The following is a 16,602-nucleotide window of genomic DNA, read 5'->3' as shown; positions in this document are numbered from 1 at the left end:
GGATAAGGAACTGTGCTAGTGAAACAATGTCTGAAGCCACCTACAACACAGTTATATGGACCAGGAGACATCAAGATCCAGGTCAAAGGTACATTGCAAGCAACACTCAAATATAAAAACAACAAATACAGGAGATGATACATATGCTCCACAACCAAGAATTTTCTCCCCGAGCAGGAAAACCTACATTGGCCTCAACCTCACCCTAAAGACCGACGAAGCCAGCAAGGATTTGATTCCAATTTTAAAAAGGGTTTCCCCAAACTTTTCGCAGAGCTGGGGTGACTGAAGACTGCATAAGGCATAAAATTGACAGATGATGCCAAACCCGTGGGCTCGTTTACACCACTGAAAATATGTCACCCACTTATGAATCAAGTCCAATAGCAGCTTGATGGGATGACCAAGATGAGGGTCATCTCCCCATCACTCACTCGACAGAATGGTGTTCCGGGATGGTCTCAATTCTGAAGCCAAGCGGGTCCATTTGCATCTGTGTCGACCTAACACAGCTCAACAAGGCAGTGGCAAGGGAAATCCACTGGATATCCTCAGTGCATGACAGCTTGACCAAACTCTCCAAGAACACAGTGTTCTTGAAACTTGATGCCAACAGCCACTTCTGGCAGGTCCCGTTAGATGATAAATCCAAGTTGCTGACAACTCTTATCACCCCATTTGGCAGATTCTGCTTTAATTGTTTACCCTTTGGCATTACCTTGGCATCAGAGATTTTTCAGTGCATGATGTCAGCCATCTTACAAGGCCTGAAAGGAATCATCTGCCATTTGGATAATGCCCTTGTCCACGGTATGACTGTCGAGGAAGACAACAGTAGGCTCATGGCTGTCTTGAAATGCTTGCAGAAGCAGGATTGACAGCGAATGATAAGTGCAAGTTCTTTAAGAGCTCTATTCAGCTCTTAGTCATATTGTAAGCAGCAAATGCATCATATGGGACCCACGCAAAATGAAGACAATCAGTGAGTTTCCAATCCGATCATCCATTCCAGGCCTCCAAAGCTTCCTGGGCATGGTGAACCAGTTGATGAAATTTCTGCCCAAATTGGTGCAGGTCACAGAGCCACTGCGGCACCTTCTCAAAATGGCCCCAGCATGGTGCTGGGATGCGCACCAAGAGCAAGCATCCCACCAGATCAAAGACATGCTGCTCTCATCAGATATCCTGGTTCACTAAGAGCCATCCTGCCAATTACAGTCACTGTGGATGCCTCGCCAACAGGCTTAGCGGCAGTTTTGTTCCAAGAGCAGCTGGATGGATGCCACTGACCAGTATAATACGCATCTAGGGGGCTGTCAGACGCAGAGATGTGATATGCAGCTATTGAAAAAGAATCGCTTACAGTAACATGAGCTTGTGAGAAGTTCTCTGTATTGTTGGGCTGCAAGTGATCATCAAGAAAGATCAAAAACCATTGGTCTCACTATGGGATAAGAAAGAACTCACCAGGATGTCCCCCAGAATCCAGAGATTCTTCTTGCATCTCATGCGCTTTGCACACAAGACAGAGTATGTTGAGGGGAAGCATAAAACGACTGCAAGCACACTGTCCAGGGCCACAGTCTACCACCCTGTGACACACAATGTCAGTCTGGTCAACGAGCTCAATGATGTTCTCAGTTTGTTTCATCACAGCTGCCAGTGAGCTCCAAAAGGTTTCAACGGATATGTCAGGAGCAAACGTGAGATGAAGAGTACATCCGCATCCGTCAGTAGTGCCCACAAGGTTGGCCACTGCAGTGTCCAGGCAGCAATCTTATGAAAATTTATACTGAAAAGCAAGGACATGTCACTGTAATTGATGATCTGCTAGTGTGTGATGAGCAGTCGGTCATTCCCGTCTCATTCCGGCCAGGGATTCTGCAACAAATCCACCAAGGCCACTTGGGTATCACAAGGTGCAGAGCACAAGTTCAGTCTGCCATTTGGTGGCCAGAAATATCAAGAGCAATCAAAGAGATGATTTTGAACTGCCAGGTGTGTGCACACTGCACAAAGCAGTCCACAGGGAGCCCCTTATCCCCACACAGTTCCTTACCAGACCATGGGAGCATTTGGGAATGGATCTATTCATATACAATAGCAAATACTTCCTCCTCATTATTGACTACTTCTCTTGGTGAATCAAAGTGAAGCATTTAAACACGACTATCACAGAGTCAGTCATTAGGTTATTGAAAGAAATCTTTGCAATCCATGGCATCCCAGACCCAGATGGTGTCCAACAACAGCCTACAATTCGCTAATGAATATTTCAGGCATTTTGCCAGGAATTACAGATTTCAACACCTCACCAGTTCCCCAAGGTATCCTCAATGTAACGGTAAGGTGGAAAGGGGCATCTGCACTATTAAAATCCTCTTGAAGAAAAATTACGACTTTCCAACAGTGCTTTTCTCATATATATCCACTCCACCACAATGTGGATCAGCCCCATCAGAACTGCTGATAGGCAGAAAACTTCACACTCAACTTCCCATGCAACCGAATAAATTAATCCTGAGGCTGGCTGTCAGGGACTATCAGAAGATTCAGAACTGAGAACCGTCCTATGGACAGCAATAAATTTACATTTACAATAGGAGTTATTGTACTAGAAACTGGCCCAGGCTAAACAGAGGTGACAAAGTTTGGATGAGGGACCTTGACAGAGAATCTATAAAGTTAGAGATTTTGGGGAAGAAGAGGTAGCATGTAAATATTATTGTAAATCCATTTAGGTAAAGACTGGGGGGGAGGTGTGGTATTAGGGTGATCAGGACTGTAAGGGTTAATGTGGGACTGGAGAAACAGTGCCATTTACATTATGATGTAGCAAGTCATATGGGAATGGTAGAGTGTAGTAGTGAGTCCAGGAGAAGTCGGCATGAAGCTAGCACCTAATTAGGACTATACCCTGTACATATGTATATAGTTACGTGTTATTAATAAACACATTGTTCAACCATACAAGTCTCTAGACCTCCTCGTGAGGAGATTAAGACCTCACTTTATAAAATATATATAGATATCCTCATGGCTATTTCTAAAATTTTAAAACTGAACAAGACATTTTAAAATGGCCGAAATTATGTCTGTCTGTGGCTGTCAAACAAAAGGAGCTACCTGGCAGTATCAGGGAAACTCACACCTTATTATCTCTTAAGGGACACTAACCCTGTGGGTTGCACAGACCAAATTCAAAGTGTACTATACAAAGGCTATCTGCATTTCAGAACCCAGGCAGGGCAACTGGAGTCTACTCATTTGCTAGGACAAGGGGCCCTGCAACCTTCCTTTCAATTCTTAATGGCTGAGACATTTAACAATCTCAGGGACACAGACGAGGGATACACGCACTTTGTCAAAGGTGGTGTGGAGAGATGGGAGTCATGTGACATGGACATCTAGCTGGTGGAGCCAGTAATATTGCCTTGTTGTACTGTAAAATTTCAGTCTGCTATTTTACCTTTCTACAAGCAGCCTCACAGAAAAGAAGCTCTGTCCAGGTCGAATACCTGCCCCATCTACACTGTTTTTTGCTGGAAATTCTGTACCATCACCTACAAGACTGATTCATCTCTGCATGCCTGTCTCATTCTGTGAAGTCAACACCACCGGAAAAGTGAATTATACAGCATCGTTTTTCTACCTGTCGACCTCCATGAAGGGATACTTCATTGAACTTTAATTCTGGACTCTGGACCCACGTGAAACAATGGGCGGAATTTTACGTGCCTGCTGGTGTTGGGTGTGCTCGGTGGCGTGAGCAGACAATATGGCAAGGAGGCCAAAAATCATTTTCATGACATCGTGAAACCAGTGTGCAATCGTCCGCTCAGCTAGTCGATGGTGGGCTGCATTACCTGCCATTGGACGTCGGGAACCTCATTGTAATACATCGGCATATCATTATAAGGCCAACCCGTTGGAATCATCCTCCCCGCTGGATCGTCCGTGCACGTCGATGTGTTTCACAACTGCACATAAGTGACATGCACCTGACGAGCTACACTTCGCTCAGGACTTCAAGGTTTGTTTGTCTACGTTGCTTTGGGCAGCACTTGCAGTCATCAGCACCAAGTTTCACAGACAACACCACAGCACTTTTAGGGGGGCTGACGAGCAGGTCTCTACCTACCAGACCCGCCATAAGGTGGGGGTGGCTTTGTACGGCTGCAGGGCTAGGGTTTGCTTCGGGAAAGGGGAGAAGTAGCCTCAGGCAAGGGAAGAGGCTGCAGGTTGAGGGCTGTACTGAAGAATGGGGGGTTTTCCAGGGCACAAGTTGATCTGTGCAAGTGGCCTCAAGATGGTGAGGGCTGAGAAGGCAGTCCCCAGAGCGGATGAGGCCAGATGGAGATGTGAGGGTATGTGTGAAAGAATGAGCGGTGATGTCCCTTGACCTGGTAGTGAGTGAGATGTCAATGAATGTGTGATGGGATTGAGTGTGTGATGGGCTTGAGTGTGTGAGTTTAGAGTGATGAGATGGTTGCCTTACATTGGCAGCACAGATGAGATCATTCATCCTCAATCAGCATTGGATGGCCAACCTCTTCTGTGCAGCATTGGCACTGATCATCACTGCCATTGCTAACCAAGCCAGAATGGTAATGCTGCTGCCCCTCCTGCGGCCAGAGCAGGAGTAGAGGACATCATGGCAGGCCTCCAAAACATGCTCGAGGGGCACATCAGTAAACTGGGGGGCGGTTGCAGTCTTCCTGCCTTTCATGGCCATGTCTTATTTGCAACAACCCTGGGCTGGAAGCACTGAGAGGTATGCACATGTCTACACTTTAAATGTGATGCCCGGTGTGATGAAGTGGCGAGCTGATAATGTGGCGGGCGAATCGATACCCACCCACCATCGAAACGGCATGATTTCCAGGAATGCATAATTAATGCGGCCAGTTTGGGATGATATGGCGTGAGAAGCTGCCATAGCAGCTGGTGTGTAAAGCGCCGTTTTTCCCATCCGCTACCGCACTTAATGCAAATCTGGAATGATTCCACCAAATATTTCATTTCTCTGTGACCTCTGCACTGCAAATCTTTCTTTTCTCTATCCCTCTTTTACTGTATTAAAGCAAAGGAGGCAATGTTGCTACCTTCCTCCTGCGGTTTGAGTGTGTGCAAATAAACTAACCTTTTGAGTTCATCCTATCTTGAGTTTGCTGTGGGGTTAATAGTAGAAAATTGGTTCACGCCAAAACTGAGGAGGGGGAAATATGCCACTGCTTATAAAAGGGGGAAGCAAATCAAAACACCTTTCTGTTTACGGGTGGGTGGTGAGAGGAGAAATTAGTGCTTTTTAAATTAACACCACCTCCCCATCCCTTTGTGTCCGTAACATCTTCATGAGGCAACATACAACCTGACAACACAAAAGTTCAGTTTGGGACATCTAAATGGTTTCATTGGCAGACAGCAGCACCTTATTCCCAGTATGGTGTCTGATTCAGCGGTGTACTCTGGATAAAGAGCCTGAAGAGTGAAGGTGCAGCCTAAAGTTTGGAATGGTGTGGAAAAGAAAGCTTTTCTGCCTTGAGCGTTGTGTTGTGCTGTTGAAGATGAATGTTCCAGTTCAAATCATATCTAGGGCTTTTCAGATGTAGTCATGCGCATTTTGGAGTCTTGTCTCTGATAACTGAAATCTCTAATGTCTGATTAGCAAGAAATTCTGTCACACTAATCCACCAGCTTTAATTGGGTGGATTTCCTGATAGTCTCCAGATAATCCGTCCAAACTCAGGAAAGAACGAATGGCATCTATAAAGCACTTTCATGTCCATCAGGCATCTCAAAGCACTTTATAGCTAATGAAGTACTTTTGAAGTGTAGTCATCTTTTTAACATAGGAAACACAGAAGCCAATTTGCACACAAGCTCCCACAAACAGCAATGTCATAATGACCAGATAATCTGTTCTTGTGATGTTGATTGAGAGATAAATATTGACCAGGACACTGGAGGTAACGCTACCAGAGGTAGCTCTTCTTCAAAATAGTGCCATGGAGTATTTTACATCCGCCTGAGAGGGCGGACTACCAAGGAGCCAGCATAGGCACAATGCACCAAATGGCCTGCAGCTGTTCTGTACAATATCATAAAGACCAGTTTGTCTAGTCTCTCCACGCTACTGAAGTCCCACATCCGTGATGCGAGTCTAGTAAATCTTCTCTGTGTCCTCTCCCAGGCTATACTCTAACAACTTCAACTCTACCTCAGGGTTTCTTCAAATAAAGAACAAATCTGGATTTCAATCCTGGTGGGAAAGCAGATAATGAAATAAAACACTGAACAAGTGCTGTAAAGGCACAGTGGGATGATACAGTCAATTAGTGCACATTTTCACCTCTGGGATCCACGTTTGATTTCAGCCCAGATTGCTTGCTTAAATAGTCCAACCTAAAATGAGTCTCATGCAGTTGCAACCCAGCTCATACTGAATGCTGGCCAAACACACAGACTTGTTCACCATCAAGCATGAAGCATTCTGTCTGAGAAAAGACTCAAAGATGCCTCGTATGAAAAAATAGGGAAAAAAAAAAATCACACCAGAGGTTGAGGTTGAGTTTAGCTCCTGGGGCACACAGACCTAAGTTTACTTTAGTTCTGGTGTGTTTTTACCTGATCAGTTTCTGTTGGGTTAGTTGGATTCAGGTTTTGTTTCAGCTGTCTGGCAATTTGAGGTTCTCTGAGCCAGCCGTTTTTCATCTCACAGACTGAGCCAAAAATAAATACTGAAAACCGTAGTACAGCAACCCCAAATTATGATAAAATCGGTCTGAATCTTCCAGTAATCGAGGCGCAATGCTGCTGCCTGTGAAGATTTTCCTGGCCTGACACTACTGTGCATTTCTTCCAGGTACTTCCAATCCCGGCTGAAGAAGGAATTTACAGCGCAGCATAAAGGAGAATTCCATTGGAGCAGGATACAGCCGGGGAAAGAGAGGAAATGCCCCCTTTTATGGCACCAGCTGCCGTATTCAATTAAGTTTAAAGGTCCAGACTTTGCGTCTGGTTCGGTGAATGGATGAGCGAATGAGTGAATGAATGAATGGCTGAGTGGGGAGGTGGGTGAGGCTGGATGAGTGGATAAGCTAGGTAAACGTGTAGTCAGTGTTGCGATGTGCATGTACCTTTAAGGGTATGTATCTGTAACTGTCAATTACTACTACCACTGACACAGGATATGATGTATTACTCCCATGATTTTTAATTAGTCTGCAAGCAGCAGTAGTAGACATTAGAAGCATTATACATTGTCTCCCAGTGAACATGACCTGCCTATAGTCTTACTTTCAAATAAAAAACCCACATTATTGTTTCACCAATCCTTATGTATGATTGGTACGTTTACAATGAAGAGAAAAATGTAACAGTTGGGTAATGAGAGATAGTCTGTTAGTCAGGGTTAGTTGGATGGGGTCAGGTTCGGGGGGGGGGCAGTAGTTGGGTCTGGTTGGGTATGGGGGGGTGGGTGTTGATTGAGGGGGTTGGTGGTGGAATTGTCCAGGTATTAGACCAGGGTTTAAACTATCTAACATTTCCTGGTAACTATAAAGGTAAGTCACATGGGACCGTCCCAAGTCTCCAAATGGATCTCAGAGTCAGAGACATTTGTATAGTGTCCCAGGCAGCAAGGATTTGCCAATCGGAAGTTTAAACTTACCAGGCAATTCCCACATAGCTCCACTTGTCAGGACATCCGGAGGATCCTGGCGCCCGTCTTCCATGTACATCCGGTCTCCGAGGATCCAGAGACGGAAAGATTTGGGTCAATGTTTATTTACTTCTCGTCACCCACCCACCTCCAGCAGCACTCACCTGTGTGAATCCTGATAATAAGGTATCCTGGCACTGCAGCAACAGGTCAACTTCATGATACCTTGCTCCTTCAACAATCAACGCATGCCTTCAGTTGCTGCACCCATTGAGACAGCCAAACAAAAATGAAATGTCAACCCTAGACCCCCAGCACCAAAAGGCAACATGCACTATCTTCCACTCTCAATGTCTCCCAGAGCTCAGTGGAGCCACTAACTTCAAAATCATAGAGCCTGACTGTTTGAATATCTTCTAATGGTAGTGCTCCAGCTTATGGCTAGGAGGCCATGGTTGGCCAAGAAGTTATTTATTTTAGCAGTTTCATATTCAGTATATAAAAAAGAAAAAATGCTGGAAAAACTCAGCAGGTCTGACAGCATCTGTGGAGAGAAAAACAAAGTTAATGTTTCGAGTCTGTATGACTCTTCTTCAGAGCTACAGAGAAGTAGAAATGTGATGAAATTGATACTGTTTAAGGGGGGAGTGGAGCAGGTGAAGCTGGATAGAAGGTCAGCGATAGGTGGTGGGGGGGTGGGGGAGGAGAGATTGACAAAGATGTCATGAACAGAATGACAAGGGGGTGTTAATGGCAGTGGTGAGGGCTAAAATAGGTGCTGATAGTGGCATTAAGGTGAGAAAGCAGAATGTGATAATAGCAGAACAAGGGTAAGTACTCTGTGAAAGAACAACATGAACAAGTAACAGATGGCCCTTGTGGGGATGGGGTGGGGGGAGGGGGCAGTGCTGGGGGTAAAAAGGGGTCCAAAATGGGGTAAAAAAGGGGCATACAAAAAGAGGGACAAAATAATGAATAATTGAATGAAATTAAAATTTAATAAAAATAAAACAAGTGGGTAAAAAATAAAAATGAATTTTGAAAAATGGGATTAAAAAGGGGTGCAGATAGAGGAGAGAGTTCATGGTCTGAAGTTGCTGAACTCAATGTTAAGTCCGGAAGGCTGTAAAGCGCCTAATCGGAAGATGAGGTGCTGTTCCTCCAGTTTGCATCTAACTTCACTGGAACATTGCAGCAGGCCAAAGATGGACATGTGGGCCTGAGAGCAGGATGATGTGTTGAAATGGCAAGTGACTGAAAAATCTGGGTCGTGCCTGGGGACAGACCAAATGTGTTCCGCAAAGCGGTCACCCAGTCTGTGTTTGGTCTCTCCAATGTAGAAGAGACCGCATTGGGAGCAGCGAATGCAGTAGACCAAATTGAAGGAGTTGCAAGTGAAGCACTGCTTCATCTGAAAGGAGTGTTTGGGCCCTTGGACCGTGAGGAGGGAGGAGGTAAAGGGGCAGGTGTTGCACCTTCTGTGGTTGCATGGGAAGGTGCCGTGGGAAGGGGATGAGGTGTTGGGGGTGTTGGAGGACTGGATCAGGGTGTCCCCGAGGGAATGGTCTTTACGGAATGCTGATGGGAGGGAGGGGGTGGGGGGAAGATGTGTTTGGTGGTGGCATTATGCTGGAGTTAGGAGAAATGGCGGAGGATGATCCTTTGAATGCGAAGGCTGGTGGGGTGCAAAGTGAGGACAAGGGTTCTGGGAGGGAGACCAAAGTTTGAGGGTAGGGGCATGGGAGATGTTCATATTCAGTGTATTACTGTCATAGACAAAAGTACAGGGAGGACTATTTGGCTCCCACACCAGCTGAAGTCAATGGGTGCAGTGCATGGAAGGTTGGGCAGGATGTTTAATGCTTTGGTGATCTGCTAACACCTGACTTCCTCCACCGCCAATAACTAAAATTAGCCTTTATTGTGATGATGTTTGGCACTGAAAGCAAATCACCATGGCTCCAAATGGACTGCATGCTAAAAGATACCAGAATCAATGACTCGAATTTTGTTTAGGCAAAAGGTACAGTGCTCGCCATTCAGCATGCTGACAGGTGTCCAGAGTTTATGGTGATCCAACATCGCTTCATATATTGGTAGGGGAGGGGGCTGTAGAGGGGGCACAGGGATTGTTAGCAGGACAAGAAATGGCATAGCTCATCAACCAATAAGATTGAATAACTCATTCGGAACTATTATAAGTAATCCTGGTAAGTAGATTCTAACCTGACCATTTTTAAGACTAATTTCCTGTTATATTCATTGTAATAAGCTAACAAGGTCAAAATGCCATTTTGTGCTAACACTGAGATAAGAAGCCATTTTGTGTTCTGTATTTTATAATCACTCACATATATTAGTTAAATGTTATTACATAATTAGGAATCAGCCAGAAGCAGATGATGACCAAATAGTGTACCTCAATTAAGTTGCAACTGAAGAAATAGTAAATTAATCAAATATTATGTTAAGGCTGGATTTAAAAGCTTTTAAGTTTAAACAGCACTGTAAGATTCTGCTTTGGATAAGTATCAAATCAGGTATTTTGTGCTAAGCCCAGCAGAAACCATCATCAAACAAACAATAAACAATTGTGCAAAGTCAGGTAACAAAAGACACTGCAAAAGAAACATTGTCCTTTCAAGAGACAATGTAAATAGGTAGTCAAACTCCAATTAAAACAAACTAATAATTAAATTAACCAATTATGAAACTACACAGGCATGGTCTGAGCTGAGGTATTGATAATTTAGGGAAATAAAGTAAGAGCTTTGATTTACATCTTTGCTAGCTAGCCATGTACTGGATGTTCCTGAGGCAGAATTTGAAAGAATTACTGTCAATGAAGGAACCAGAGGACAACCTTACTCTTCAGTTACCTGACCACTCGTTTGAAGCTGTACAGTCTAGCTTGTGTTGTTAAGTACGCTTTTTCCTTTTGAAATAAATTTTCTCTTTTAATTTGCTACTCAGGAGTCCATCTTGGCTTATGGTTCCGTCTTGTTCAAAGCAAAACATCTTTTGGGCTTTATTGGTTTGATCTGAAGTCAGATAATTGCATAATTAAGAATTAAGTTAAATTAAAATACTCCATATATAAAGGCCTGGCCAAGGTGGCCATCAACAAGTCCAGGCAACAAGCAGTCGAGGCGGCTGTCTGGCCCAAATGTCTGCCCCTCTTCCGCGGCTATGTTCACAGCCGGTGGCCCTGGAGAGGGAGCACGTGGTGTCCACCTGTACGCTAGAGGACTTCTGCGATCACGGGGGCTGGGGTGCATCATCACCCCTGGAAATGATATTTTGAGTTGCTCTTGTAAGTTTCCTTTCACATTTTTGTTTTAGTTACAGTACCCCACCAGAGGCTGTCACCCCCTCTCATTTACTAATTTTTTGTTTAATTTATTGATTTTTGTTTGACAAGAAGAGTATAAAACCTGCAACATGCAGAATCTAAACTTATAAACTAGACTTAAATTATAATACAGGAAGCAAAATAAAAATTGGGATGAAATATGGGACTAAAAGACACAGATAAAAGTGACAGAAAGAAAAAGTATTTTTAAAAATCTCCAACAATAATTAAACCCTGAAAGAATTAAACTGCCCATTTCTAAAATTAACCTTTCAGGGCCAGAGAGGCTATTTGGCAGTAATAACCACTTATCATGCAGTTGAAAAATAATTTGCTCCTAAATGTAGCAGCTCTACTGCTTTCTGGCATTTTTAGTGGGTAAGTATAGCAACCTCACGCCATTACATTGATTTCAATAAAACAGTTACAGTGCATTGTTTGGAGAATGGGGGTATCTCAGACAGAAACTTCAGTACATGTGTGTTCAAATATGTGTATGCAGATGTTGGAAGGCGCTGTCAAATTGACTCTGCAATGACAGCACTCATTGTGATTATCATAGCAAAATCCAGGCCAATGCTTCTTGCCTTCACACCACAGAGTACACTGTGGGGAGCATTTAAAAATATATATTTCCTTTTTTTTCAGGTTGGCAGATTTCAATAAAAGGCCCTAGTCTCACAGGCTGCATACTGTCAGTTTTCACTGATGGAAAATAAATTCTGAATTCTGTTGCTTTATCAAGATCTCCAGTGGTTGTTCTGGTTGGATGGAATGCAACTGCAGACACTTGCAGCTTATATAAAACTGAACGGTATACAGGCAGTTGTTAGAAAATTGAACTGTATACAACTGTAATGAAATATTTTAAGGTGCGAAGATATGTTGGTCTTTCTTTTCATTACTTTGCTCTCAGATTGTAATCATACTGTATGTCTTCCATTCTTATTCTGTGATTCTCTTGTGTACATACAAGTAGGAATACCCAAGGGAAATATTTGTTTCACACACTCTGCAATATTCTGGTTTTAAAATCACCGTATCATGTTATACTGATCAAGAAAGGACAAACAGGCTGGGTTTCTTTTCTCTTGAAACGAGAAACCTGAGGGTAGACCTAATAGATGTCTTTAAAATCATGAAAGGTTTTGTCAGATATAGAGATTGTTTCCACTTGTGGGAAAGAAGAAAACTAGTGGCCATTGGTATGATCGCCACCGAGAAATCAAACAGGGAATTCAGAAGAAACGTCCTTACCCTGAGATTGGTGAGGATGTTGGACTCGCTACCACTGTGAGGCAAAGAGTTTAGATGCATTTCAGGAACTAAATATGCATATGAGGGAGAAAGGGATTATGCTAATACAGTTAGTTGAGGAAGGATGGGAAGGGGGCTCAAGTGGACCATAAGCACCAGCATGGGCTGATTGGCCTGTTTATGTGCTGTATATTCTATGCAGATAAAAACAGGGACTGCTCAAAATATTTAAAATATGGACCCTTTGACAAAGATACACAAGCAGTGAAAATTATGCCCCTCAAAACAGATTATCATTTAAAAAAAATTCATGGGATGTGAGCAACACTGACATTGTTATGACCAGGTGAGAAGGTTGACTGGCTCCCTTTATTCAACCTCCTCAGTTGGTCACAGCAAAGGTTTAAGTTTCTTTTTCACGAGGATATGCCTTTTCAGAATTCAAACTATTTAACTGTATAAGCTGTGAGAAATAAGGAGTCAAACAAGGTTATTAGCCACTAAAGCAGAGGGAAAATAATAATAAAAATGACATCACACACATAGCTATCAGAAACAAGGGGAGTTAGAAGCCAATAAAATAATATATGGTTATCTTTTTTTAAGTATCCTTTGATTGCCCTTGAAGCATAGACTTTTAAATGTTATGGCCGATTTGGATTAGCTGGTTTCGTGGATGCGGTCAGACACAAATGTTATAATTATTACGAGATCTCAGTTCACTGGTAGATTTCTGGTAAAGTTGGCTTCCGAACTGGATAATACAATTGTTCCGTGAGGGAGGTAGGGGTGATGGGTTTGGAAGGTGGTGTTGTAGACTTGGTGAGTTTCTGTAGTGTGTTTTGTAGATGGTACACACTGCAACTATTGTGTGCCTGCATGGATGGGGTGCCAGTCAAGTGCGCTGCTTTGTCCTGGATGGTCGCTTCTTGAATGTTGTTGGAAGTGGACTGACTCGTGTAGGCAACTGGAAGGTATTCTGGTACAGTCCAAATTTAGGCCTTGAAGATGCTTGAAAGGCTTTGAGGAATTGGGAAGTTACTCACCGCAAAAGTCCGAGACTCTGACTTGCTCCTGTAGCCACTATACTTATTTAGATGGTCAGTGATGACCCCTAGATGCTGATGGTAGGGCAATTTAGCAATGGTAGTGGCATTGAATATCAAGAGGTAGTTAGACTTTCTGTTGGCGATGGTTACCTAGCACTTGTGTGTCACGAATGCTACTTGCCAATTATCAGCCCAAGCTTGAACATTGCCGAAGTATTGCTACACATGGGCATGGACTGCTTCAGTACCTGAGGAGTTGTAAATGGTATTAAACATTGAGCATCAGTGAACAACCCAACTTCTGACCTTTTGATGAAGGGAAGGTCATGAAGCAGCTGAAGGTACTTGGACCTAAGACATGGTGTTGAGGAACTCCAGTGTCCTGAAGCTGAGATGTCTGGCCTCCAAAACCACAACCATCTTTTTTTGTGCTCGGTATAACTCCAACCAATTTGTCCAATTCCCAGTGATTTCATTTTATTGAGACTTCTCAATGTGCCTCACTACTGTGGATAATGCTGTTAATAGATTTGCACCATGCTGTAGTTTAATTTTGAGTTTCAATTTCTAAATAGGAATGACATGCAAAAATCAATGATTTACTTAAATGGCTAAGACCTGAAAATCCATTCTTCAAAACTTAGCGTTGCCATAGCAGTGATTCAGGCTGTACAAGTTTGCTGCTTCACTTTTGTTTCTATCATTTCTATTCTTCAGAATGGGATTAACATCCTTATTTTTACTTCAGTATTTAAGCAACAGGTTTAGCAACAGTACTTAGATACACAAAATGCTGTTGAATTCATTTATCCAGAACACTGAAGTCATTAGCGTGCTATTCCCTGATAGAAAATGGAAAACAATGATACAAATAAATACATGTAACAGGGGTGTTTTCCATTTTATTTTATATCCATAAAGAGTAATTTATGGCTGGATATTCATGCTTCTGGTCTGGTATTTTGCGACTGTATGTGTGCACTTACTTTGCAACTCTTCTGCTCCAGAGCTTTAATAACAAAATCATTGCAGTTTCTGCAGATTCAACAGATATTTTTAATTGTTGGGGTGAAATAGCAATCAGAGTTGGCTCCTCATAAGTCCATGATGAGCTGATCCTTCATGTATATGTAGCTATAATTTGTTTCTTGGCCTGGTACTGGGCAGTGCATGTTGTAATCCCAATTGTCCATTTTATTATGGGGTCAATCTTTTGAGGTAGTGGTACCAGAATTTAACTACGAACCAAACTGGAAGAGGCACATTCATTACCATAATAAACATCTGTGAAACAAAATTACTGACCTCAACTTTGATGAGTGATTGAATCTGAACTCTCACATTTCAGAGTGGCTAATTAACTCTCTATGGGCAGTATTTAATGTAGGTGACAGGGGTTTCATATGCTCACTAGTGGGCTAGTGAGAGCCACCCCTCTCCCCCAACCCCCCCGCCTCCATTGTCCCCTTTGGGAAAGGCCCACCGCATTAAATGGACAGCAAGCCTTCCCAAGGATCAAGGAGCCTGCGGACACAAACCCGCCCTCCCAGTGAGCTGCTGGCCAATTAAAGGTCAACAGCTGTGCGTTGCACGCAGCACCAGCTGCTAAAAAAAAAATCCAATTTCAATATTATAAATGTTTCTTGGACTTATATTCTATTTGACAGATGGGAAAACATCCATCAGGCAGGCAATTGCTAGTTACCTTCAGCTTTTTCGCCAATGGCTGCCTTAAACTTGAAACCATGCTGCTAAAGTGATCCAGGCATCCATTTCAACATTTGAGTTTGATGCCTAAAGAATAGGCCCTTGCACATAACACATCGCTGGATACATTTATATATTACTGCCTCTGGCCATTTTAAGTCAGTGATAAACACCTGATCACAATCTTCCAGTCACAGTATAGATTTGTTACATCTGGAGCAACAATTCATCTCTCACTATTGCAAATTTGATTTTTCATCTGTTTGCCAAATGGTATTCTTTACAAAGGTGAGGACTTTTTCTTTATGGTCCATGTCAATGATGATTTGAAGTTTTGTTTTCAAAGGTGAAGAAGCTCTCTTATTCAGGTATCTTTACACACACTGCCTGGCTGTGCATGCCTCTTGTCGATATCCTTGTTTCAGTTGTCTAAAAGTCAGTACCAACAGTACTGCCTTCGCTCAGTATTGACTGAAAATTTAATCTAAATTATGTGCTCAAGCATCTGGAGTGGGGCCTGAATCCATGACCTTCTGGCTAAGCGGTGAATCCAGGTTGGCATAAGAACATTCAAAAATTGGAGGAAGCGCAGGCCATAAGACCCCCTAAGCCTGCTCTATCTTCAATAAGATTAAGGTGGTCTTCTCCCTCAGCTCCACCTTCCCACCATATCCCCATGTCTGGCTCTCCTATTATGTTCAGAATGTCAGATATATTGGGCAGAATTTTGCCCTTGGTGTGCGGGCTCATTGGGGCAGCGGTTGGAAAGCCAACCGCGATCGGGCCCGGAAGGCAATTTCACGCTGGCGGGTTAATTAAGGCCCGCCCAGCGTGAAACGTGAGCAGCAGCGTTCAGCGCTGCCTGTGTGGGTGGGGGGAGGGGAGCGAGCGGGGCAAGTGCGACCTTTACGCATGCGCGCGAGTGCACACTTCATAATCTCCCTGAGGCAGACAGCTGCCTCAGGGAGGTGAACTGATTTTTAAAAAAATTTCAGATTTTATAAATGTTATGAAACATGTCCCCTCATGCGACTCTGCCCGCCAACGGTAAGGTTGGACGGTCAACAAAAAATTTCTTTCAATTAACTTTTTAATGGTCTTAGTAGGCCTTTTAACTGTCAGCGGGCGTGCTGGCAACTCGGGCGCACGCTCACTGATCGAAATGTCGCGCGAGTGTGCGATGATATTGGGACGCACGCCCAACCTCATCACACGTCATTTTACGCTCAATCAGGCCGGGTGTCTACCCGCCTGCCGAGCTAAAAATTTTACCCATTGAAATCTAAATAAAATGTAACTCATGTTGTTGATGCATCTGCTACAATACCAAATAGAGGAATATTCGTACTTTGTTGCCATTTGGGTATCTTACCCGAATCCTGTCACTACCAACTACCAGAGAGGAATACCACAGGTTGAATATTTGTTGTCCGAAATCCTCAGAGCCGATCGCACATCGGATAATTTCAGTTTTCTGATACCGCATAATAGCTTTAGTCTGAACTGCGGAAGGTCTTATCTGAAAGCTTGTCTGTTGCAAAATACATAAACTGTTTCAGAGAAATCACTTTGTA

The sequence above is a fragment of the Cetorhinus maximus genome, chromosome 2 (assembly GCF_964194155.1).
Source record: "Cetorhinus maximus chromosome 2, sCetMax3.hap1.1, whole genome shotgun sequence".
In the NCBI taxonomy this organism is placed as follows: Eukaryota; Metazoa; Chordata; class Chondrichthyes; order Lamniformes; family Cetorhinidae; genus Cetorhinus; species Cetorhinus maximus.
The sequence above is the reverse complement of the archived record's forward strand: the minus strand, read 5'-3'. Positions refer to the sequence as shown.